At 43.2% G+C, this 23,058-nt stretch overlaps 1 protein-coding gene across 1 annotated transcript in view; it reads left to right on the forward strand.

The window, feature by feature from the left end:
* Positions 1-631: 631 nt before the first annotated feature.
* LOC308673255 (neuronal PAS domain-containing protein 2-like) overlaps positions 632-23,058 on the forward strand; it is a 50,411-nt gene continuing 27,984 nt past the window's right edge. The window contains exon 1 of the mRNA XM_081336815.1: positions 632-835. The gene's annotated coding sequence lies outside the window, so the exon portion shown is untranslated. The remainder of the gene's footprint in view (positions 836-23,058) is intronic.

The raw sequence follows: 23,058 nt of genomic DNA on the forward strand, positions 1-23,058 counted from the left end.
AAGCCCGAAGGACGCGCCCGGCCCTCCCTTTCCCCAGTCCCTCCCCTCCCCGAGCAGCAGCAGCAGCCTCCAGCCCCGTCCGGGCTTCTTTTCGCGGGGGCGCGCCAGGCTCTCCAGTCGCCCCTTCTCTCCGCGCGCCCCGGAGTCCCGCAGGATGAAGTTCTCCTTGAGTCCGCCGGTGCGCGCTCCCGCCCGCGTGTCCGCGCCTCCGCCTGCCCGGGCGGGGATGCCTCGAGTGGGAGGGAGGGAGGGAGGGAGGGAGGGAGGAGGAGGACAGGAGGAGGAGGAGGAGGGCTAACTCCAGCCGCGCTTCGCGGAGTTACACAACCCGTCGGGGCAGATCGCGCGCGGCCGCTGCGAGGTTCTCAAGCCGGTGGCGGCTCTTTGCGCTGCGCGGGCATCTGCTGGCTTCTGCCCCTTCCCGGACCTTCTTTTCCCGAAGTCTTGGGCTCCTGTTGAGTTTGGTTGGCTTTGGGGCTTCCGTTTTTGCTTTTTCTTCGTTCGTTCGTTTGGTCCTTCGGAGTTGTCTCGCTTTGGGGGTTTGGCTTGTCTCACTGGGGAAGCCGGAGGGAAGTAAGGATGGTCCGTTGGCTTTTCCCGGAGCTGGGCTCGGCGTCGGAGGCTCCCGCCCTGGATGGCCCGTCTCCCTAAGACAGAAGCCCACTAAGGTCCGGCTGGAAGCTTCGGGACGCCTTTTTTTGGGTCTTTCCCCCCCCCCCTTTTTGGCGAAGCGGATTTTCAGCCTCTCCTCCTCCTCCTCCTCCTCCTCCTGGCACCGAAGTCATCCCTGGGATCGTGGATCTTTGCACCGCTCGGCCGACGCTGGAGATGCCAGGTAAGGCAGGTGGGTCCTTCGTGGCGAGCAGGTGGCTTTGGAAGGTTCCTTTGGGAAAGCAAAAACCAACCCGCTCAAATGTCCCCAAAGCGCTTTTCCTCCCACCCCACCCCAAAAACACAACTGGACTTTCTTGGTTTCTTTTTTTTTCCTTTGAAAACCTTTCGCTTCTCAACCCAGAAGCTTCTTCAGTTCTAACTTCAGAACTTCCTTGGATGAGAAGTGAAACGTTTTCAAAGAAGAAGAAGAAAAACAACAACCAAGAAAGACTAGTTGCCTCTTTTGGGGTGGGTGTGGGAAAGCACCTTTGGGACAACCTGGATGATTGCAAATCTCCACAAACAACTCCGTAGACAATCATCAATGTAAGGTGGTTTCTTGATGCTTCTATAGTGGCTATTTTCCACTCGGAGAACTCCTCCCGAATAAATTCTTGTCCAGGATGCGAATATGAGTAATTTAGTGGTTCTCCTCTGAAGCCTTCAGCTATTTCCTACCGAAAGAAACCTGAAGGATTTCTAGGGATGCCTTGCATAAGGAATCCAGAAATAAATCAAATCTGAATTCATCTGACTGGTCAAATCAGAAGTCGAGAACAGCGTGAGATATTCTTAGGTAGATTGGGAGGGATAATGGGGGGTGGGGGTGGGGGAAAAGGGGTTTGGAGATGCTTTCCCAGGTAGATTCTCATTCTGGATCTGATCTGAACTTAGAAACGAAACATCATCGTGAAGAACAACGGATGCCCTGCCCTGTGCTTCTTTGAGAGTTTTGTACGAACAAATGAGGGAAGCGATTCTGAGTTTTTAGGAGATGTTGGAGACCACGAAAGATGTTAAAAGAATGCCTTGGATTTTCTACTCTGCTCTCCTGATTGGCTTTAGGCTGAGATTTATGGAAAGGAATTCATTAGGATGTTCTGCCTTGACCCTTGGAGCTACCTGTCCCTCTACAGTAAGACGCTAGGATAAAAAAAATCAGTGCTCCCAGCCTCGTTTTACAACCAGTTTGTAAACACCAAACCGCTGGAAGCTTTAAATAGGTGTCATCCTTCCAGCTGGAAGAGGAACTTGTTGGGAGCACACGGTGTGCATGGAATTGAACCCAATACCTCGTGGATTATTGGCTGGCCAAAATTGTTGATTGATTTTTCTTCTTCCCCCTGGGTGGTGTTCAGAGCATGTGGTGAAGCTGTGAGCAGCTGACTCAACGGGATGTCGTCCTAACCGCCATCTTGCCCGGGCACCCATCCCTTAATATGACATTCCACTGTTCAAGAGTGTCAGATCAAGAGCCGTCCGTCAGAGTTGCACGTCTGAAGGCACCATAAGTGGGGAGGAAGGCCTGGAGGGAATCGGAAAGGAGGGAATCTGAAATGGTACAGGGTTTCCTGCCTGAGCAGGGGGTTGGACTAGATGACCTCCAAGGTCCCTTCCAACTTTATTATTACTAATTACTAAAAATAAAAAGGATGCTTTGGTGGGCCCCACCAAAAGTACGACCGCATTTGAGGCCAAAGTTTATGTTGTTGAGCCAGGCGGTCGTTAAGTGAATTTTGCCCCATTTTAAGACCATTCCTGACACGGATGTTAAGTGAATCACTGCAATTATCAAGTTAGTAACACGGTTGCTACGTGAATCTGAATTGCCTTTGAAGGTCGCCAAAGGGCATCACGTGTCCCCGGGATACTACGACCGTCGTAGCCCTGAGTCAGTTGCCAAGCCTCTCAATTCCGGTCACATGACCCCGGGGATGCTGCAACTTGTCCTAAGTACAAAAAATGATCGTGTCACTTTTTTTTTTTTTAGGGACATTGTAATTTCAAACAGGCACTAATTGCCTGTTGTATGTCAAGGATTATCTGCCATGACTTTTGCTTCGGTGAAGCTGGTGACGGAGGCTGGCTGAGAATTGTGGTCAGCCAGGGGTCACCTTCCCTTTTATAAGAAAAATGGTATTTTGGAAGGGTGTTTTTTTTATAAATGTTACTCTGTAGAACCGTAGTGTTGGCTCGAACCTCAAGCTGTATGGCATATAAATTTAATAAATAAACTTCATCTGAATAAGTGACGGGGGTCTTTAAACTGTCCTGGGAATGGTGCCTCTGCTAAGAAGGGAGGGTAATGTTAATTACAAGGGATTTATTTTGCCTTGCAAAGGGAAGGCAGCTTTGATCTAATTAATGAGACAAGATGTTCCATGTGTTCAGACTTTGAAATGTCACAAGTCCACCTGTTTGCTTGTATGTGCGTGGTTTTTTTTTAAAAAAAATCTAAGAAACAGATAGTCCTTGTATATACCTGGAGTAGCTGATCCTAACTGATGAGTTTATTTTTCACCCAGTCTTGGGGTTTATTGTAGGGTTTACCCTAATTGTTGGAATGTTAGTTGCTTTGATGAATTTAAACTAGCTAAGCCTGGATGAATTTGCATATGGAAAAATCAGTTCTGTTGCCAGCCACATTTTGTTTCCTGCAACACACACACAGATACACACACACACACACACACACACACACACACAAACCTTGTTTTAGATGATGCATAAATGTTACATAGCAGATATTCTTTTAGGAGAGGCATTCTGCACTGCATGCAACAGAAAATAAAATGCCAGGGCCTCTTGAAACTGGAAGAAATACAAAATTGTAATACAACAAAAAGTCTGTTCATTAGGATGGGGTTTTTTTACATAAATTGTTCCTAGCATTTTAGTTTAAAATCATGATTCTCTTCTCCCTATTGCCTAGCTAATTTTTTTTATTAAAAAGCTGTTTAACCTACCGGTTAATCAACTAAGTATAATCTTATACATGCTTACTCGGAGGTAAGAAGCACAGTAGACTGTTCAGAGTGAACTACACTGAACTCAGTTGCACTTAATCTAAGAAGGTATACATACCTGTGGTGGAAAAACTTATTTAAATTTCAGCTTTAGAGTATTTGGTATCTAAGCTCTAATCATAAAATCAGTGAAAACAAGTTTCAGACAAAGCTACAGGGAAGGAAAAAACTGCATTGATTTTTTTTTAAAGAAAAACACATTATACAAGGAACAAGCTTTTCCTTTTTCCCACTGAGAGGTTGTGAAACCGTTTCAGTGATCTACACAGACAGATTGGGTTTTGAAAATCTGTAGTGTTATAATTAATTCTTTATTGATAGGTCATAATTGCACCATCAGTGTACAGTATAGACCAACAGATTACAGAGAAGATAATAGGCAGTGAATTTTAAGCAAGTTGGATAACTTCAGTAAAAGACGATATACGTTATTAAAGCCAACGTAATGGATGTTCTGTAGGTCCTCTCTTTTATTTGGATAAAGAAGATATTCAGTTAAGAACTTTGGCAGAAGAGTTTCAAAATGCAGTTCCTTGAGACTGCAGCTTTCTTGGTAGAATTTCGAAATGGCTGAATTTTGAAATCATTTTTCAAACATTCCTAGTCTTCCCAGCAGCTTTATAATTCCCAGTTGGACTTCATAAAAATATTTACTAGAGCCAACTCTGCTAATTCTTGAAATCATCCAAGGTCAGCTAGATATTACCACCTCCTAAGGCTAGGACAAATTAGGTCTGGATCCCTTAAAAACTACAACAAAACTCAAGACCCCAGCCCTATCTATTATTGCGCCCAATTGTCCCCCTACCCTTTTTCAGGTTTCCCAAAACCAATACAACTTCTGGAAGCCACAAAGTTTGCTTGGAACTTACCAGAGTTTGGTGATTGTTCCTAGACACTGACCAGTTGGCCACAGCCACCATTGGTGACCAGCAGAAGTTGGTAAAAGACATTGCTAAGTGAGAAGCATCTGCGGGAAGGGATGGTCAAAAAAGATACGATGGTGACCTTGACGACACAAAGGTGAATTGCTTTCAATGTTCACAAGGACACCCATAAAAAGGAGTTTGATAGATGCATCCACCATCTTTATTCTTTAACACTCTCCTGAGATCACTTCAGCCCTCTAGTTGTCAAGCGGTTCGATCTGAGATCACCACTAAAATAGAATAGAATAGCATTCTTTATTGGCCAAGTGTGACTGGACACACAGGGAATTTGTCTTTGGCACACACGAGCTTAGTTTACATACCAACAACAAAGTGATAGGTCATAAGTCATAGTTACAATCATTAATCATAAGACGCAAAACAACAAGCGAAAACTCATAAGTTGCCAATAGGAGGAGAGAGTGGGAAAGATAGAAAGATGAGAAATAGCAATACAGCCTACAACATGGGTAAATTTCTTAGGCCTAAGAGAGAGTGCTGTGGGAATGGCAGAGTAATGGCATGGGGTGGGGTGGGGAGGGAACAGTCTTTGAGTCTAGTTATTTTGGTATGCGATGTTCTGTAGCATCATCATCTTAAATTAAAACAAATTATGTCCAGCATGTGAGGGGGGGGGTCTGTTGTTTCTCAGTTCATGCAATATACAGGTCCTCAGTGGAAGGCAGGCTGGTTGCAACTGTTTTGTTTTTTTTCCGTACAGTCCTAACTCTCCTTTGAAATTCGTACCTGTCCTGTTTGGCTGATGTGCCAAACCAGACAGTTATTGAGGTACAAATGACAGGCTCCGTAATTCCTCTGTCAGTTCCTTGGGCAAATAAATAAATAAATAAATCTGAGCTTTCTGAGTTGATGCAAGAAGAACGTCCTTTGACGTGGCCTTTTTAATGACGGTTCTAACGCTAGCTTCGTTCCCTCAGCATTGATTAAGAAGTCAATCTGTTATGCCATCTCTTTGGCTAAGTGGTCCTTTGCGTCCAAAATAAAATGAACTGAGAAGTTCCAGACATGTTTGAAGTTTACTACTTAGGATGGTTGAGGGATTTTCAGGACTATGTGAGGATCTGTTGACGTTTCCTAATCGTTTTCAAGATTTTCTTTGGAGGCGCCTCCAATTCTGTATTGAAGTTGGTTGAGTTTAGGGTTAGATTTTTTTCCCCTCTTTTAAGCTCATAATTATTCAGTGTGCCTTACCGGATGCGTGATGAAGCAATGAAGAGTAACAGTTGTAAAAGTCAGCTTCTCATTACAGCGACGTGATTGTCAACAAAGTTTTATAGCACAGTGTTACAAGCTCGGTGTCCTCTTTTTTTGTCTGTGTTGAAAATTTGGAGATCTGTTCTCTGCCCAACTAAAAGCAAGATTAGACTCAGTCTGAAATAGGGACTCTCGTATTTCTAGGAGATAGCAACATTGCGTTCAAGTCACTCTGATTGAAGACCCCAAAAGCTTGACAATTTTTGGGGTTAACTTTTCTCCCTGCCTTATTTTCTCAAATTCTTCTGAAATGACAAAAACTCAACCCAGATCGGTGTTTCCCCACTGTAACCTTTTGAAGATGCGTAGACTTCAACTGCAAGAATTTCCCAGCCAGCTTTGGAAATAGGTAGCACTGCAGCCCACCGGTTTTCTTTTGGATAGTGTGCACCTAGCCAGCTGCATTTAAAAACAAAAAACAAAATAACAATTGCAACTTGGCTTAGGGTGATGTGTGAATCTCCTTTGCATGTAGTTCTATGCAGGGATGACTCCACTCTGTTTAATCCTATTAGGCTTTAAGGAATGAAGTGTGCCTAGACTTGCTTTTTCCTTGTGGCAGAAAAGATATGCAATGTTTCCTGCCTCAGTGAGAACTAGGGCATTGTTCTTCCACTAGTTAAATCCAGCAGATCAGAGTTCTTCCCAGATTACCTATTTGAGAGAGTTGCCTTTTTATTGTTGTTGCTGTTTTTCTTTCTTTCTGGTTTTATTATGCCTCTTGTGTGCAATGCATTAGCCAGACTGAGAGACGAAAAAGTGGTACTCATTCCACCTCTAGCGCAGATAATTTCCTGGAAAACAAGAACAAAGAGTCAGCCCGCCAAAGAGGCAAGGCACCCAGGTCTGCAAGTTCTCGAATGAGGAATATTTAGGAACTGTACGTATAGAATATCCAACGCCTCCTCTTTTTCTAGAAAAAAACAACTTGAAATGGGTAGCCTGCAGCCCAGATTTGGCATGTGATAAGCAGGCCTTTGTGGAGAATTTGGAATACTTAGAAAGAGCTTCGCTGAAAGAGAACGTTCTAAAAGAAATATAATTTTCTTTCCTCCAGAAAGTGATTGGATCCTTGGAGGTCTTCTAGTCCAACCCCCTGCTCAGGCAGGAAACCCTATACCATTTTAGACAAATGGCTGTCCAATCTCTTCTTAAAAGCCTCCAGTGTTGGAGCTTCTGGAGGCAAGCTGTTCCACTGGTTAATTGTCCTCACTGTCAGGCAATTTCTCCTTAGTTCTAGGTTGCTTCTCTCTTTGGTTGGTTTCCATCCGTTGCTTCTTGTCCTGCCTTCAAGTACTTTAGAGAATAGCTTGACTCCCTCTTCTTTGGGGCAGCCCCTGAGACATTGGAAGTCTGCTATCATGTCCCTCGTGGGCCTTCTTTTCATTAAACTAGGGGTAGGCAACCTTGGCTCTTTTAGGACTCATGGACTTCAACTCCCAGAATTATATGGTTATATGATTTATTTTGCTGCTGCTTGTCAGTTGCCTCTCTCATCCTTCTTCAACAAGGATCTTAGGCAATGCAATCATCGCTAACCTTTGCATGCTCCAGGGACTAACCAAAGCCAGCATTTGCAGATGCTTCATTTCTCCCCACCCCCATGCACAAACCTTTCTAAAGAGCAAATTGTGAAATGCTGGACTCATTCATTTCACGATTGATTCCACGCCACAACTATTTTTTCCCCAATCATTCCTGGGAAACCGATCCGAGTAACCTTGAATCAGACAGCGACAAGTCCATGCACAGACCCCTGTTACATCCAAATTCTTCTCCGCCATTGTGTCAACCAAGTGAGCCTTTGACCTCTTGAGTGAGGGAAGCAACAGATGCTGCACCTTGATATTGGCACAACCTAAAAGCTGGCAAATAGATGGGGAAGAAATGGAGGTAATGACAAATTTTATTTTCCTGGGCTCCAAGATCACTACAGATGGGGACTGCAGCCAAGAAATTAAAAGAAATTAAAAGACACTTGCTCCTGGGGAGGAAAGCCATGGCAAATCTAGACAGCACACTAAAAAGCAGAGACATCACCCTGCCAACAAAAGTGCGTATAGTCAAGGCTATGGTCTTCCCAGTTGCAATGTATGGCTGTGAAAGTTGGACCATAAGAAAGGCTGAGCGCCAAAGAATTGAGGCCTTTGAATTATGGTGCTGGAGAAGATTCCTGCGAGTCCCTTGGACTGCAAGGCGATCAAACCGGTCAGTCCTAGAGGAGATCAACCCTGACTGCTCTTTAAAAGGCCAGATCCTGAAGCTAAAACTCAAATACTTTGGCCACCTAATGAGAAGGAAGGACTCACTGGAGAAGAGTCTAATGCTGGGAAAGGTTGAGGGCAAGAGAAGAAGGGGACGACAGAGAACGAGGTGGCTGGATGGAGTCACTGAAGCAGTAGGCGTGAGCTTAAATGGACTCCAGAAGATGGTAGAGGACAGGAAGGCCTGGAGGAACGTTGTCCATGGGGTTCCGATGGGTCGGACACAACTTTGCAACTAACAACAACAACAAAACAGCTTCACATCTTAGCTCTCTGCTGATTTGAGACAGTCCAGAGGTGCTTTGCCTGCATTATGTGTTGTAGCGAACATTATGTCTAATCAGAAAGTGCTGCTCATGATTAGATTTATCTCCAGATGTTTAGTCTGTTGGCTCAATATGATCTTGCATCTGCATGTAGTCCTCGGCTTATGATCACAAGTGGGGAAGGGGACATTATAGCAGTATTCCAGTGTTTGAGAGGCTACCACGGAGCGGAGAAGGGGTCAACTTATTTTCCAAAGCTCCAGAAACTTCCTCACAGTGAGAACAATTAACCAGTGGAACAGCTTGCCTTCATGAGCTTGTGGATGCCCCATCACTGGAGGTTTTTAAGAAGAGACTGGACAGCCACTTGTCTCAAATGGCATAGGTTCTCCTGCTTGAGTAGGGGGTTGGACTAGATGACCTCCAAGGTCCCTTCCAGCTCTGTTCTGCTTCTGTTGACGCTGTGGCACAACGTTGGTTCTCCAGCTGTTGAGATGGGGGTTTAGGTAGCTGTGATCCATCAAAAAAAAAAGGTCCATTCCTAGATTAGAAGACACCTCATCCTGGAGCTTCATAAGGACTAGCTTTTAAATGCTACCTTTTTTTAATTGTTCCACGCATTACCAAACTATGAATGACTAAATCTCAACAGGTAACACAGGTGTTACTTGTTCTGCCACTGCCAACTTGGAATGGAAGAAGGAACTGTTTATTGCAATGATACATTGATTGGCATTCTTGTTACCATCATTGGGTTTTTTTTATTTATTTGTTGTATCATTTGGAATATGTTTGTGTGGGAAAGGATTGCGTTCAGGTGCAATAGTACTGAAAGAGATGATAGGACGGTCTGTTCGGAGCGAAATGGACTGAGCAACCCCTCCAGCGATCACAATCTTGTTGAATCATGGTTTGTTAGATTATATGGTCTATATCAACCTGAACATGATCCAATTATACAGACTGGAGAATTGCTGAGAAGTGGAATGGAATAGAATAGAATACAATAGAATTACAGAATAGAATAGAATAGAATAGAATAGAATAGAATAGAATAGAATAGAATAGAATAGAATAGAATAGAATAGGATAGAATAGGATAGAATAGGATAGGATTACAGAATAGAACAGAACAGAACAGAATAGAATCTGGAAGAAACCTTGGAGGTCTTCTAGTCCAACCCCACGCTCAGTCAGGAAACCCTATACCCTTCCAGACGAACGGCTGTCCAATTCTCCTTAAAAACCTCCAGTGATGGAGCTCCCATAAACTCTGGAGGCAGGTTGTTCCACTGATTAATTGTTCTAGCTGTCAGGAAATTTCTTCTTAGTTCTAGGTTGCTTCTCTCCTTGATGAGTTTCCACCAAGTAGTGAGAATGACACCTGTCCATCTTGAGGGTGCGCCCCTCCCCAACTGGGGAAGCCTAAGAGGGACAGTTGATATCTAAGCTCATTTGTTTGAGACGAGCTTTTGGAGCAGCTGCTGAGAAGCTGCCCTGGTATCACGGATGCTTTGAGAAGCAGAAGCAAATGAGAGGTTCCTCCTCCTGTTAGCTCAGATGAAGAGCACGTAGTGTTCCTTTAATAATATTTGGGAGTTCAGATCCCAGTCAGTGTGAGCAAGGACAAGGAACGATGGGAGTTGTAGTCCAAAGCACCTGGAGTGCCTCTGGCTGCCTACCTCCAAATGTAGTTAGATGCCATCTTCATTAGTGAAGCTGTTAAGTGTATTTACAACCTGCATTTAGAGCACACATATGACATTTAGGTGAAGCTATCCTGTTACATTATTTAAATTTTAATGCCAAATGCTGATATTATCGCACAGGGAAGAAGTTCATATGTAAATAACTTGCCTGTTTTCAACCTGTTGAAATGCTGGGAGTGATATTCCACCACAAAAGAGAATAGCTGAATTTTATTTATGACTCGACAAGGAAGAAACAAGCCTGAGACAGATAATTGCTCTTCCCTTTGATGTCCAGGGTGAAATATCTTCATGCTTTGAAGTCAGCTACATTGTCTGTCAAAGAATTCAGCTGGGTGTACGTATGTGGTGTACCCTGCTTTGCACCTCTTGAAAGATTTGATTATAAGTTTAGTAAAAAAACAACAACAAAAAAGCAAGCATCCCAACTTTCCCCGCTGCGCAGAATGTCAACTGAGCAATTTAAAGAAGCCACATCAATGTTACAAAGCAACCACATCAACAGGAGTTTGTCAGATTGGGTAACATGACAACCCGTGACTAACGTTAAAAAAAATGGCAAAATGTTGTGGGACAGGTGGGAGGAGAGTAGCTTGGTCAGTGTTGTTAATGGTCCTCCTACATTCAGGAAGTTGTTGCCTCCTTCCATCAAGGCAATAATTGTGTTTACATATTGTGCTAAGGCAAGTCTGGGCTGCTTTACTTGACCCAAAAGCATCATCAGATGTTGGACAACTGAAGGTTTCATCCACACGGGAGGTGATTAGGTCTTGTTTTGGTACCACCTGAGTTACTTCTGGGACCACCTGTCTCCAGTGTAATCCTTCCATTCATCCAGATCCAATAAGGGTGGGATCCTCTAAATCTCCTGAACAGAACAGTGTCATCTGAGGGTCTCTTCACTGTTGCCCTGCCTGGAACAACTTACACATTCTCTCTGTCTTCCATTGTTCTTTTCCCCCCTCCAGCTAAGTTGAGGTTCACAGGTACATGATTATAACAGAAAACTGGGTTTATTTTTTTTCTTTCTCTGATAAAACAGTACCTCCATAATGAAATGCTGCTCTGGATTTCATGTTGGTGGGTTGGTTCCTTCATCGGCCAACCTGTAGAACTAATAATCAGCAATCAGAGTACAAAAGGTGAAGGAGCAGGTGGCCCAGTGGTTAGGATGCAGCATTGTAGGTTAATTCACTGTTCACTGCCAGCAGTTCGATCCTAACCGGTTCAAGGTTGACTCAACCTTCCATCCTTCCGAGGCCGGTAAAATGAGGACCTGGATTGTTGGAGGCAACACGCTGACTCTGTAAACCTCTTAGAGAGGGCTGTAGAGCACTGTGAAAGCAGTATATAAGTCTAAGTGCTATTGCTATTGCTAACTCTGCCCACTGCCTAGAGTTCGATCCTGACTGGGCTCAAGTTTGACTCAGCCTTCCATCCTTCCGAGGTCGGTAAAATGAGGACCTGGATTGTTGGGGGCAAGAGGCTGACTCTGTAAACTGCTTAGAGAGGGGCTGTTAAACTGTGAAGTGGTATATAAGTCTACGTGATATTGCTATTGCTACTTAACAAGGTTAAATCATGGCCACTGGACCATTTGGGGGAGAAACCCTTCAGTTGGTGTGACAAGAGTTAGTACATTCTAATGGCTCTCTGACTCTCTGCCTAAATATTTTTTTTGTACTTTATTTTGACTGATGAAGTTACTTGGACGAGTAACGAAACGTCTCAGAAACTTTGGTCCAGTGGCCAGGATTTAACCTTTTTAAAATACTTTTGGCCTGGATGAATTGAATCTTCACTTAAGTATTGAAAAGGTGCTAGCTTAGGTTTCCTTCTGTAGCTATGTAAGGTATTACAGAATCTGGGATTCTTTAGATAAAGGTCACATACATTTTTAACTACTGCTTCTGGCAATTTTGTGGTGCCTTCGTTGTCCACTAACTCATTGGTTTTGACGGTGCGATTCGGCTGAATAAATCAACCCTTTCTGAGCGCCGTTGAACAGAGGGATTTGCTGCAGTCAAGGTGGAATAACTTGGGGTGGGGGTTTAATTTTGGGACAATTGAATGCTCCAGATGAATTCCTGCATTTCTGAATTTGAGGAAAGGTCCAATTTAAAATACCTGGCACAGCTGAACATGTGTCCAGATTGATAATGTGGAGATCTGATTAAGTTTTAGTGGACTTGCAGAGTTCCTAGCCTCTCCTTACAGCACAAGTTATCGTCAAATTTTGATTTTGGGTTTTACCAATTAGATAGACTTGACGTTATCGAAATGGCGTGCTGATGTTATTTTGTAAAAGTAAAAAGTCGAGGTTTGAAGTTGATACTTTACCTTGCTGCGCCAAAGGAAGTCGGAGGCTTTCCCCCCTTTTTTGTCATCACTACCTCACTTCTCTGTTCCCTTTTCCCTTCCCCATCTTTTCCGCTGTCTACTTTTGTATTTCATTGTATTGTATACTACAAACTGATAAAACTTTATACAAAAAAAGGAGAAAAAAAAAGAACACAAGTTATTCTCTCTTGCCCAGAGTTCTAATTTTGGCTTTGGGGAACTTGTACACTGCAAATTGGCACATGGGAATTAAAGAACTAAATCAACAGCCAAGCAGTAGATCCTGTTAAGTTCTGTCTGTGTTGAGTCATATTATTTTCTTAGTTGACTTATCTTATTGTCCAGTCAAGCAATGGAGCTGTAGCAATTAAGGTATATATACTTTAAATTAAACACATTGAAGCCGAAGCTATTTGTTATGAAGCATTTACAACAATCACAAGCCATATAATGTGTGGTCAGGAGCATCCTTAAGTACTGAAAGGTTAATTCAGGTCAATTTAGCAGTTGTTTTAAGTATAAATAGGCTGGTTAGTTCCAGGTTGCTTCTCTCCTTGGTTTGTTTCCATTCATTTGCCTCAGACAAATGTTTGTCTAGTCTCTTCTTAAAAACTTCCAATATTGGAACATTCACAACTTCTGGAGGCAAGCCATTCCACTGATTGATTGTTCTAACTGTCAGGAAGTTTCTCCTTAGTTCTAGGTTGCTTCTCTCCTTGATTGGCTTCCATCCGTTACTTCTTGTCCTGCCTTCAGGGGCTTTGGAGAATAGCTTGACTCCCTCTTCTTTGGGGCAGCCCCTGAGATACTGGAAGGCTGCTATCATGTCACCCCTGGTCCTTTTCTTCATTAAATTACTAGACATACCCACTTCCAGCCACCGTTCCTTATATGTTTTAGCCTCCAGTCCCCCGATCAACTTTGTTGCTCTTCTCTGCACTCTTTCCAGAGTCTCAACATCTTTTTTTATATTGTGGTGATCAAAACTGGATATAGGATTCTAAGTGTCATCTTACCAAGGCCTTATAAAGCGTTAGCAATACTTCACGTGATCTTGATTCTATCGCTCTGTTGATGCAAATTTTTTAAAGTCTATTATTTTACTTCTGAAATACGGCTAAAAATTTCAAACCCCTCCCCCCCCAAAAGGAAGAAAAGAACAAAACGATGCAGAAACGTTGCTGGTTAAAGACCAAGAAAGACTGGCTGATTCTTGCTTTTGATGTAATCCCAGATTGTGTTTCCCTACCTTTGTTTCATGTCCCACTGAAGGGAGATGCAAAAGAAGGTTTAGCCCTTGGCTAGGAGTGATTCTGGTGGCTTTTTAAAGACATTTCTGTTACATAACCCACACGGCATAGATGAAATTTATTTTGCCCGAGTTATTTTCACTTGCTGTATTTCCCACGTGCCTCGTTCCTTGTTGACAAGAAAAGAACACCCTGCAGTCAACATGTGAATCAGCAAGAGAGTGGATCATAGGTTCATCTTCTGGGGGTTCTGACACCGTTTCTTAATCTGGATTTATTTTGGAAAGGTATCCAGGTAGAATAATCTGTTCTGGACAAGATGATATTCCACCATCTCACTTGAATTTGCTGTTGGGAAAAAATTGATTCATTAGGATGGCATTGAAGGAATTTATATAATTTCAATAGCTGATTTTTTTTTCTTTCTTTCATTGTATTTTTTTCTTTTAAACTAAGCACTGGATAAAATTTAATCCTGTTTTTGTTTTCATTAAAGTCTGATTTAGCTTCCTTCCTTCCTTTCTTCCTTCCTTCCTTCCTTCCTTCCTCCCTCCCTCCCTCCCTCCCTCCCTCCCTTCCTCCCTTCCTTCCTCCCCCTTTTAAAGCCCCCTCCCTTTTTCCTTTGAAGTAGGTTAAGATAGGATTTTTTTCATTTTTTTACTACACAGTTTTAGTTATATTTTTCCCCTGTAAAGTGTAGCATCTTCTATACATTGATTATCTATTTATATAGGTATACATCAGTTCTTTAGTTCTATATCTACTTAGTTTATGTATCATATTTCAAACTATCTTTTTTCCCAGTGAATGTTAATTTCTGAGAAAGATGAACCCAGTTAAGAGGTTTATGGTTTTAGTTCGATCACTTTCCATAGAGGAAGTTACAATTACCAAGGAATTCAGTGGCATTAATCCCTTCCAGACTGATGGAAGACTTTTTTTTTTCCTCCGGCGCATCCAAGAAAATTAATTGATGCTGCAGATATTTTGATACAAAGCATACATATATAAGATGCATGGATATTTGCTTCATACATCTTTGATGTGGTCATCCCTGTGTCTATGTCTGCTACATTTAACTCATGGGAAATCATCCATATTTTTTTTCTTTCCTTTTTTTTTCCTTTTTCCTGGCTGGAATATTGATGGACCACTCAGAGAGGTATAGATTTTGAATGAAACAATTCTGGCTGATAACAATGCAGATCATAGGCGCTTGTCAGTTACACTTCAAAACAAGTGGCTGGAAATAACTGGGTTAGGGAAGAAAACAAAAAAAAACACTTATTGAGATTTGAATCATAAGCCATGAACAGGCTTGATCAGATTAGTCAGGGCGGAATAAAAATAGCACTAGGCAGAATGAACGAAATGTGTCGCTGTGTTCCAAATTGGAAGAAGGGACAGAGCCTAAGTTTGGATTTTGGACAGTAATGCTTGCCCTGGCCACTAGTGTATAAAAAGTGAGCCAACCCCAGTCTCCTCTAGCACTGATGATGTTACCTAGTTGGGCAATGAAACGTCTGCAAGAAAACCACCCAGCTCAGGGACCACCAAGGGGACCAAGTTCAACAAAACAACAAATGTTTTCTTCTAAAATTGTCATCGCTTCGGAAAGCCCATCTGTTGTTGAATGGAGCTTCAATCTTGTCCTTTCCTGGAATTCAAGGCTGCCTCCTTGCTTGCCTTTTGTACCTGCTCCCTAGAAAGGAAGCAGGGAGAGGCCAGCCATTAGCCCTCTTTAATACCCCATAGATGTATTTCCAGTTGGCTTGTTCATTGATAGAAGAGAATATCCGTAGCTCAGGGCTGAACTGTGGGGTCCTTGGTGCTCTCTGAGCTGGGTGGTTTTCTTGCAGACGTTTCATGGCCCAACTAGATAACAGCACCAGTGCTAGGAGGGAGTGGGGTTTGTGGGGAGGAGAAGGAGAAGGGGACAGGAGGAGGAGGCCGGAGGTTTACGTGGTGGTTTCTAAGCTTGGTGGTTTTCTTGCAGATGTTTCATGGCCCAAGTAGGTAACATGATCAGTGCTAGTAGGGAATGGGGGCTTGCTCTTATTTTAAATACTAGAGGCTTGCTCTGTCACAAGGGATGGGATGGTGCACACGCATTTTAACCATCTCCTGGTTCAACCTTTTCTTTGCAAGAAATGTCGACAGCTGATTTTCTCTCAGCCAATCAAACGGGGGGGGGGGGGGAAGGGCTAGAATTCCACCAGGAGAGACCACTGAAATGATGAAGCATCCAGATGTGATTTGGTTACCCATTTCCTCCTCCTACTCTCCCTGTCCCTCCCCTGCCACTCTGGTCATCTGCTTTGAGATTATATCCACGGCACTAAGAAGGTCACTGGGCCACGAAGCTGAGTTCAGCTGTGACCCCAATGATTTGGGGATTTGTCAGCCACGCGGGGTGAAAGAAGGACTGTGACCTGCACAGCTGTGTGCCAGATTTCTGCCCTCCTTTGTGGCACCTTTAACTTTGGCTTGAAATAGCAGGTGCAGAGCTTTCAAAGTGTGGTGAAATGAACTCCTAGGTTTCCTTGCCAAGATTCATTTTTTAGAGGAGGTAGGAGACGCTGGCCAGCCTTTAGAGGGAAGATTTAAAGATTTAAATCCTTGAGTTACAGCCACAATTGAGACCAGGGTACAAACACGGTTCCCCAAAAGTTGCAGAGGTAACACAGGTAGTCCTCAACTTACAATCATTTTTTGAGTGACCGTTCAAAGTTTCGACGGCAGTGAAAAAGGGGACTCACGATCACTTTTCACACTTACCACCATTGCAGCCTCCCTGCGGTCAGGCGATCCAAATTCAGACGCTTGGCAACTGACTCATGTTTGTGACGGTTGCAGTGTCCCGTGTTGATCCCCTTTCGCGAGCTTCTGACAAGCAAAGTCAACGGGGAAGCCAGATTCCCTTAACAACCAAGGTTACTAACTTAACAGCTGCATTGATTCACTGAACAATGGTGGCGTGAATTGGGATGAATTATGGTCGTACGTTGAGGACCGCCCACATATAAATATTTTCAGAGCTGTATCCTCTGAGCCAACTAAAAAAAAATCCTGCTGTCCAAAGAGTGGGAGATTGTTATGGCTTTAGGAAAAAAGGTGGAGCCAAATCAGACTGGGAACTTGGCTTTAAGAGAGAGAAGACCCTTTTTTCCCTCCCTGTCCAATTTTATTCCCGACCCCCAAACCCTCAGAGATGTAGTTGTGATGCTGACCGCGAGTAAAGTTGGCCTCGGGCGCTAACAGACTGTGTCATGATCTGGGCAAGAACGCAGAAAGGAGTTTGCCATGACCAACTTCTCTATCTTTTCTTGACTTTCCAGTCTGACTTAGAGCACCAAGGTTTACTTCTGCTTTACTACTCAATTTATGACCTGGTCTAACCCTACTGAGCTTCAACAGGTCAATCTAGGCCAGCTCAGGTCACGTGACTCTAATCTGGAGGGGGGGGGGAAAGCTTGCTGGCTGGCAAAGAGCTGTCTTGGAAAGCAGCTGAATACCAGAGCACTTTAATACAGGTGTGGTTGCGGGTTCTTATTTATTTATTTATTTTATTTATTTATTAGATTTCTATACCGCCCTAGTCCCGAAGGACTCAGGGCGGTTTACAGGGCAGCATAAAATACAATATAAAAATAATATAAAATTAAAATAAATTAAATTAATTAAGCCCAACAATTAAAACAATATTTAAAAAGTTAAAACCCCTTCAGTCCAGGCTGACTGACTGGGTTCTGACTTTATTTGTGTGCATTCAGGACATTTTGATGCATAATGTTGGAAGCTGAAGCCCTGATTCATACAGCTAGTCCAGTGGTGGGATTCAGCCGGTTCGCACTGCTTCGGCAGAACCGGTAGCTAATTTTTTGTTGCCCAGGCCCAGAATGGACTTCTGGAAGTGGCATCGACTACAGAGAACCGTTTGTTCATCTATTTGAATTTCCACCACTGAGCTAGTCCCCGACTTACAACGGTTCGTTTAGTGATAGTTCAAAGTTACCACAGCACCGCAAAAGGTGACTTAGGATCTTTTTTTCCCAGTTACGACTTTTGCAGCATCCCCAGGATCACGTGATCAGAATTCAGACGCTTGGCAACTGGTTCATACTTGTGACCGTTGCTGTGTCTCAAGGTCACGTGATCGCTTTTTGTGAGCTTCTGCCAAGCAAAGTCTATGGGGAAGCCAGATTCAGCTGGATGACTAACTTACCAGCTGCAGGAATTCACTTAAGAAACTGTGGCGAGAAAGGTCGTCAAATGAGACAACATTCACTTAACAAATGTCTCACTTAGCAACAGAAACAACTGTGGTTGTTAAGTTACATTCTGCGTTTAGTTAGCACAAAGGACATGCTGGGACAATCACCTCCCCGTATTTCAAATTTAAATCTCCAGGATTCATTTGGTTCGGAGTTTTGCCCTTTCCCCCATCTATCCGGCTGTTCTGGAAGTTATTATTACTGTCATTCCTAGCCATAGATCACTCAAACTGGCTATTTCTCCCTTTCTCAACTCTGCCTTGTTTTCTTTCAGCAACGGCCAGGCTGGATAAATAAATCTTTGGCCACACCCAGGCAGGGCAACCAGTATTTTGATACCCGCCTTGCTCAATTAGTCTGGCACTCTTTTTCCCGAATGGCCGGCTTGTAAAGAACTGTTATGGATGGGTGGATTGGCTGATTATGTGCAATCCAGTTGGCCTCGACTCTCAGCGGCCATCCCAGCCGCAGAGGGCTGTCCAAACCTGAATGGCAAAATCGTAACTGCAAATACTAAAGAGAAGGAATGGAATCATCATATATGCGTTCCTACATACCACATACAAAAGCTTAAAACTGCCTTAAGACTTTTCAGACGCCCTGTAGCGTCTGTGTTCATGTGTGTCTGTGGGTGTGCGTATAAAAAGATTTCATTTCATTTCATTATTTATTTTATTTTATTTTATTTTTATTTCATTTTATTATTTTTATTATTTTATTTTATTTCTCTCTCTCTCTCCTTTCCTCCCTCCCTCTCTCTCCTTCCCCTTCTCTCTCCCTTATACACACACAAAGAGAGAGACAGAGAGACACTCTTTATATAAGACGTCTATGGCAGCGGTCCCCAACCTTCCTGGCACTGGGGACCAGATCCCGCGCATGAGGAGAGGAAACTTCACTCACTTGTCCATCAGTTGTGTGGACTGGTTCCTAACAAGCCACAGACCGGTTTGGATCTACAGTCCAGAGGTTGGGGACCCCTGGTCTATGGGGCCTGGCCTTTGGTACGCTATACTTCGAATATGCAATGTGTGTATCTCTTCTTTGTGTGTATGTATGTAAACACAGGCGCTTTATGTGTGTAGGTATACGTGCGTGTCTGTGAGTATACTTGCATATCATACATCTGTCGCAAGGATGTTACTGTTCTTGGGCAAGGAAAAGCGTCAGCTGTGCCCAATTTTCCCTAGAGATTTTTTTTCTCAGAGTTTTTACTGTTTCATAAATGTCACTTTGACTTTGCAGCATCCTGTGAATAGCAGGAGGCAGATTTTAAGGCTGCATGTATAGGTGGTTTGTTTTTTTTTAAATTATTGCTTTGAGATGAGGCACTAAACTCCTTCTAAGGAATACGGGAAACCTGCTCACTTTCTTAAATGTCATCTGTAAAAATGCGATATGGTTGCCTCCATATTATTTTGCGGGAAAGGAGGGTGGGTGAGGACCCTGGCTATTATATGTTCGGGGAGGAGAGGCAAACCGTTTCTTTCCGTTGTGCGTAGAAAGCAGTGCTCCATTTCAAAGGGGTGTAGAGGGATTGCTAATATCCTCGCAGTAACAAGGGCTCACCTTAAAAAGGGAGTTTGGAATGGGAATTGGAGTTATAAAGACCAGTTTGATCTACTTGGTTAAGGCACCAGGCTAGAATCCAGGAGACTGTGAATTCTAGTCCCACATTCAGGAAATCTGCCTGGGCGGTTTTGGGCCAATCTCCAGGAGACGGTGAGTTCTAGTCCCACCTTCGGCATAAAAGGTGGCTGGGTGACTTTATGCCAATCACCAGGAGAATTGTTAATCTCTACCGATTAATCTAAAATATTGGAAAATTAAGAAAAATAGTAGTTGGAGCTGAGGCGTGGCTGCCCAACAAGTTCTTCTCAACACAGAGGACTTGTTTTCCCTTCCTTCTTCCTGTGTTAAACGCACAAGTGGCTTGTCTTGAAGGCGTGACATATAGATGGCCTTGTTCCTCCCATACTTGGCCAATGACTTTCCACTGAGATGAATTACACTCCCATTATAGTTGCGTTTTAAGAGGAGTGCACAATTGCCTCGGGGTTTTTCAACAACGAATTAAATGCTAACCGCGTAGAATAATGCAATTTGCCTTCATTCGTGTAGAATAATAGTCTGCAGCCTTTCATTATGTTGATGAACAGCCAATTCAAAGACACAGAGTCAAGAAAATACCTTCGGTCCAGGATTTTAATGAGTATGCTGAATGAGTATGCTATCAAACAATTTTCGGGCTGCACTCCAATCTGAACACATCCCAAGTCCTTCCGAGAAGGATAAATTCCAAGCTTTGAATAAAATCCCACATCATGTTAGTAACGTTAAACCTTCTTTTTCTTTCTAACGTTCTATAACTCGGGTGTCAAACTCGCTGCATCACATGATGTGTCACAACATATCGCAACTTTTTTTTTTTGCATTGCCAGAGCTAGGGTGGTGCAACCAGCTTGTGGGCTGGCAGGTTGACACCCCTTTTCTATAAGAACCAGCTTGGTCTGTTGATTAAGGCACTAGGCTAGAAAATGGGAGAGTGTGAATTCTAGTCCCGTCATAGGCATGAAAGCTGATTGGGTGATATTGGGCCAATCACCAGGAGAGGGTGAGTTCTAGTCCCGCCATAGTTATGAAAACCCACTGAGGGACTTTGAGCCAATCACCAGGAGATGGTGAGTTCTGGTCCCACCTTAGGCATGAAAGCTAGGCTGGGTGATATTGGGCCAATCACCAGGAGACTGGGAGTTCTAGTCCTGCTTTAGCCATGAAAGCCAGCTGGGTGATTTTAGGCTGGTTCATCTCTCACCCCAACCCACCTCACAGGGTTTTTTTCTGAGGAAAATAGCAGGAGGACGGTGTGTTGAATATGTTCGGTGCCTGGAGTTATTTGTAAAAATTACAAATTATAGTTCACGCCTAAGGCGGAACTAGAACTCACCATCTCCTGGGACGGGAGATCTGTGCCATTCTTATTACCGGTACTTGTAAAAATAATAAAGGTGGGGTTAAATAAACAAAAGTAAACAAAACGTAAACCGTTTGTATTCAACCTCAGCACCTTTAAAGTCTGTGCACTCCGAATCCCAGAATTCCCCAGCAAGCACTAATGCATTTGCAGTGACCGTGAATATAACTTGCAATTATATTGATGGTAAGCAGGTTGATAATCCGTTCATCAAATATATTTAGACATTTTTATTTAATATGTTTCTTCTATTCTTGTAGATCACTGTGCTTCCCAACCTTGGCAACTTCAAGGTCAGTGGACTTCAATTCCCAGAATTCCCCAGCCAGCATGGCTGGCTGGGGAATCCTGGGAGTTGAAGTCCACCCATTTTAAAGTTGCCAAGTTTGAGAGACACGGCTAGCGGTGATTGTAATATGTAAAAACAAAAAAAGAAAAAAGAAAGAAAGACTAAAACTAAAAGACTAAAAAAGTTTTCTGAAACTTTTTCTTTTTTTAGGTTCATTTCTTCCTTCATGGTGGTAATAAAATATGCTTACCATCCCCTGCCAGCCTGGACTAATGTATCTGCAGGATAAAATAGGTAATTTCCATAATCTGAGTTTTGCTCTTTTTGGGTGATTCTGAGTAACCTTCCTTAGAAGTTGCTCAGTTAGGTAGAGATGGTCATGGAGGAAATTTATCAATGTGGCTGCTAACAGTTGACACTGACTTGATAGTCGATAATGAATTAATCAGTCAATCAGTCTGTAGCAATGTACTGCAAGCACGCGGACTCTTTCAGCCATTGAAAGTACAGATCGCCCTTGACTTTTGTTTAGTGACCATTTGAAGATACACAACAGCACTGAAAAAAGTGTCTTATGATCGTTTTTTTACACTTACGACCGTTGCAGCCTCTCCCTGGTCATGTGATCAAAATTCAGAAGCTTGGCAACCGACTCAGATTTACCACGGTCGCAGTGTCCCTGGATCACACGATTTCCCCCTTTTGGCGACTTTCTGAGACTTTCCTAATTGAACAACTGCAGTGATTCACTTAACAAACGTGGCTTGAAAACTGTCTCACTTAGGAACATAAACAAGCCGAGGACTTAAGCCATTGAAAAGTATTGACCGATCCATTTTAATGTGCGCTGTGGCTGTCGCCAGTAAGAACCGGGTCTGTTCAGCAGGTGCTGATTGTTGGATGGAAAAAAAAAAGAAGCAAATTTAGGAGGAAAAAAAAATGGACTAGCAGAAAATGCTCTTGAAATCATTGGCTGGCCTAGGAGTCTCACCAGAGTTGTCTGTATGCAATATTTGGCTGCAATTTCGCTGGCTTCTTCTAATTCGAAACGTTAACTTGTGCTGTGCCGCGCCATTGCCAGGACTTGTTGCTTATACTTGAGGGTGATTAAAGAGGACTACGTGGGTGTAACACGCCACGCATGAGATTTGTCTTACATATTGGAGGTAGTGGTTGCCGTGCAGCAAAAAATATTTGGCTGCACCCATGTACCCATGTGAAAAATGCCTCCGGGGTACCGGGTGTGGTCCTGGATCTATCGGGGAAAATGCGATCGAGTGCCTGGATTCTGATTGATGGAGGACAAGATTCCAAGAGATATTTTGTGCATGGTTTTGATGGCGTCTTCTCTTCCCCCTCCCCTCCCCCCCTTTGTTCTTCCTGGTCAACGCAGGAATCCTACTCAACTTTCTAAGAGCATTTGGCTTGAATTGTCTGTTGTGGCCTGATGGTCAGGCCTGCAGTGAGTTGCCTTGTCTTTAATCCGGATTGGTAAATCTCATGCCAATCAAATACTTGTGAAATTATTTCTTGTTTAGATCTGCTTATTGATCCTAGTTAGTTTCGTCCCTCTTGAAACGGAGACTTTATGCTTCATCCTTCTCCGTTTCCACCAAGTAAATCAGACCAAGAAATCAACTCTACAAGAAGACTAAAACTATTTTTTTTTAGATTGGCTATAATAGAACATAGAGTCAAAGGGCTGGAAGTCAAGGTACACCTGCCTACAGGTGACCAATGTCAGAAATGAATAAATAAATAAGCTGAGATCTATGTCGCTCTTTGTGCTTCCTCCTGTGGTCTTTCTT

Source organism: Vipera berus, assembly GCF_964194415.1.
Source record: "Vipera berus genome assembly, chromosome: 11".
Taxonomy (NCBI): Eukaryota; Metazoa; Chordata; class Lepidosauria; order Squamata; family Viperidae; genus Vipera; species Vipera berus.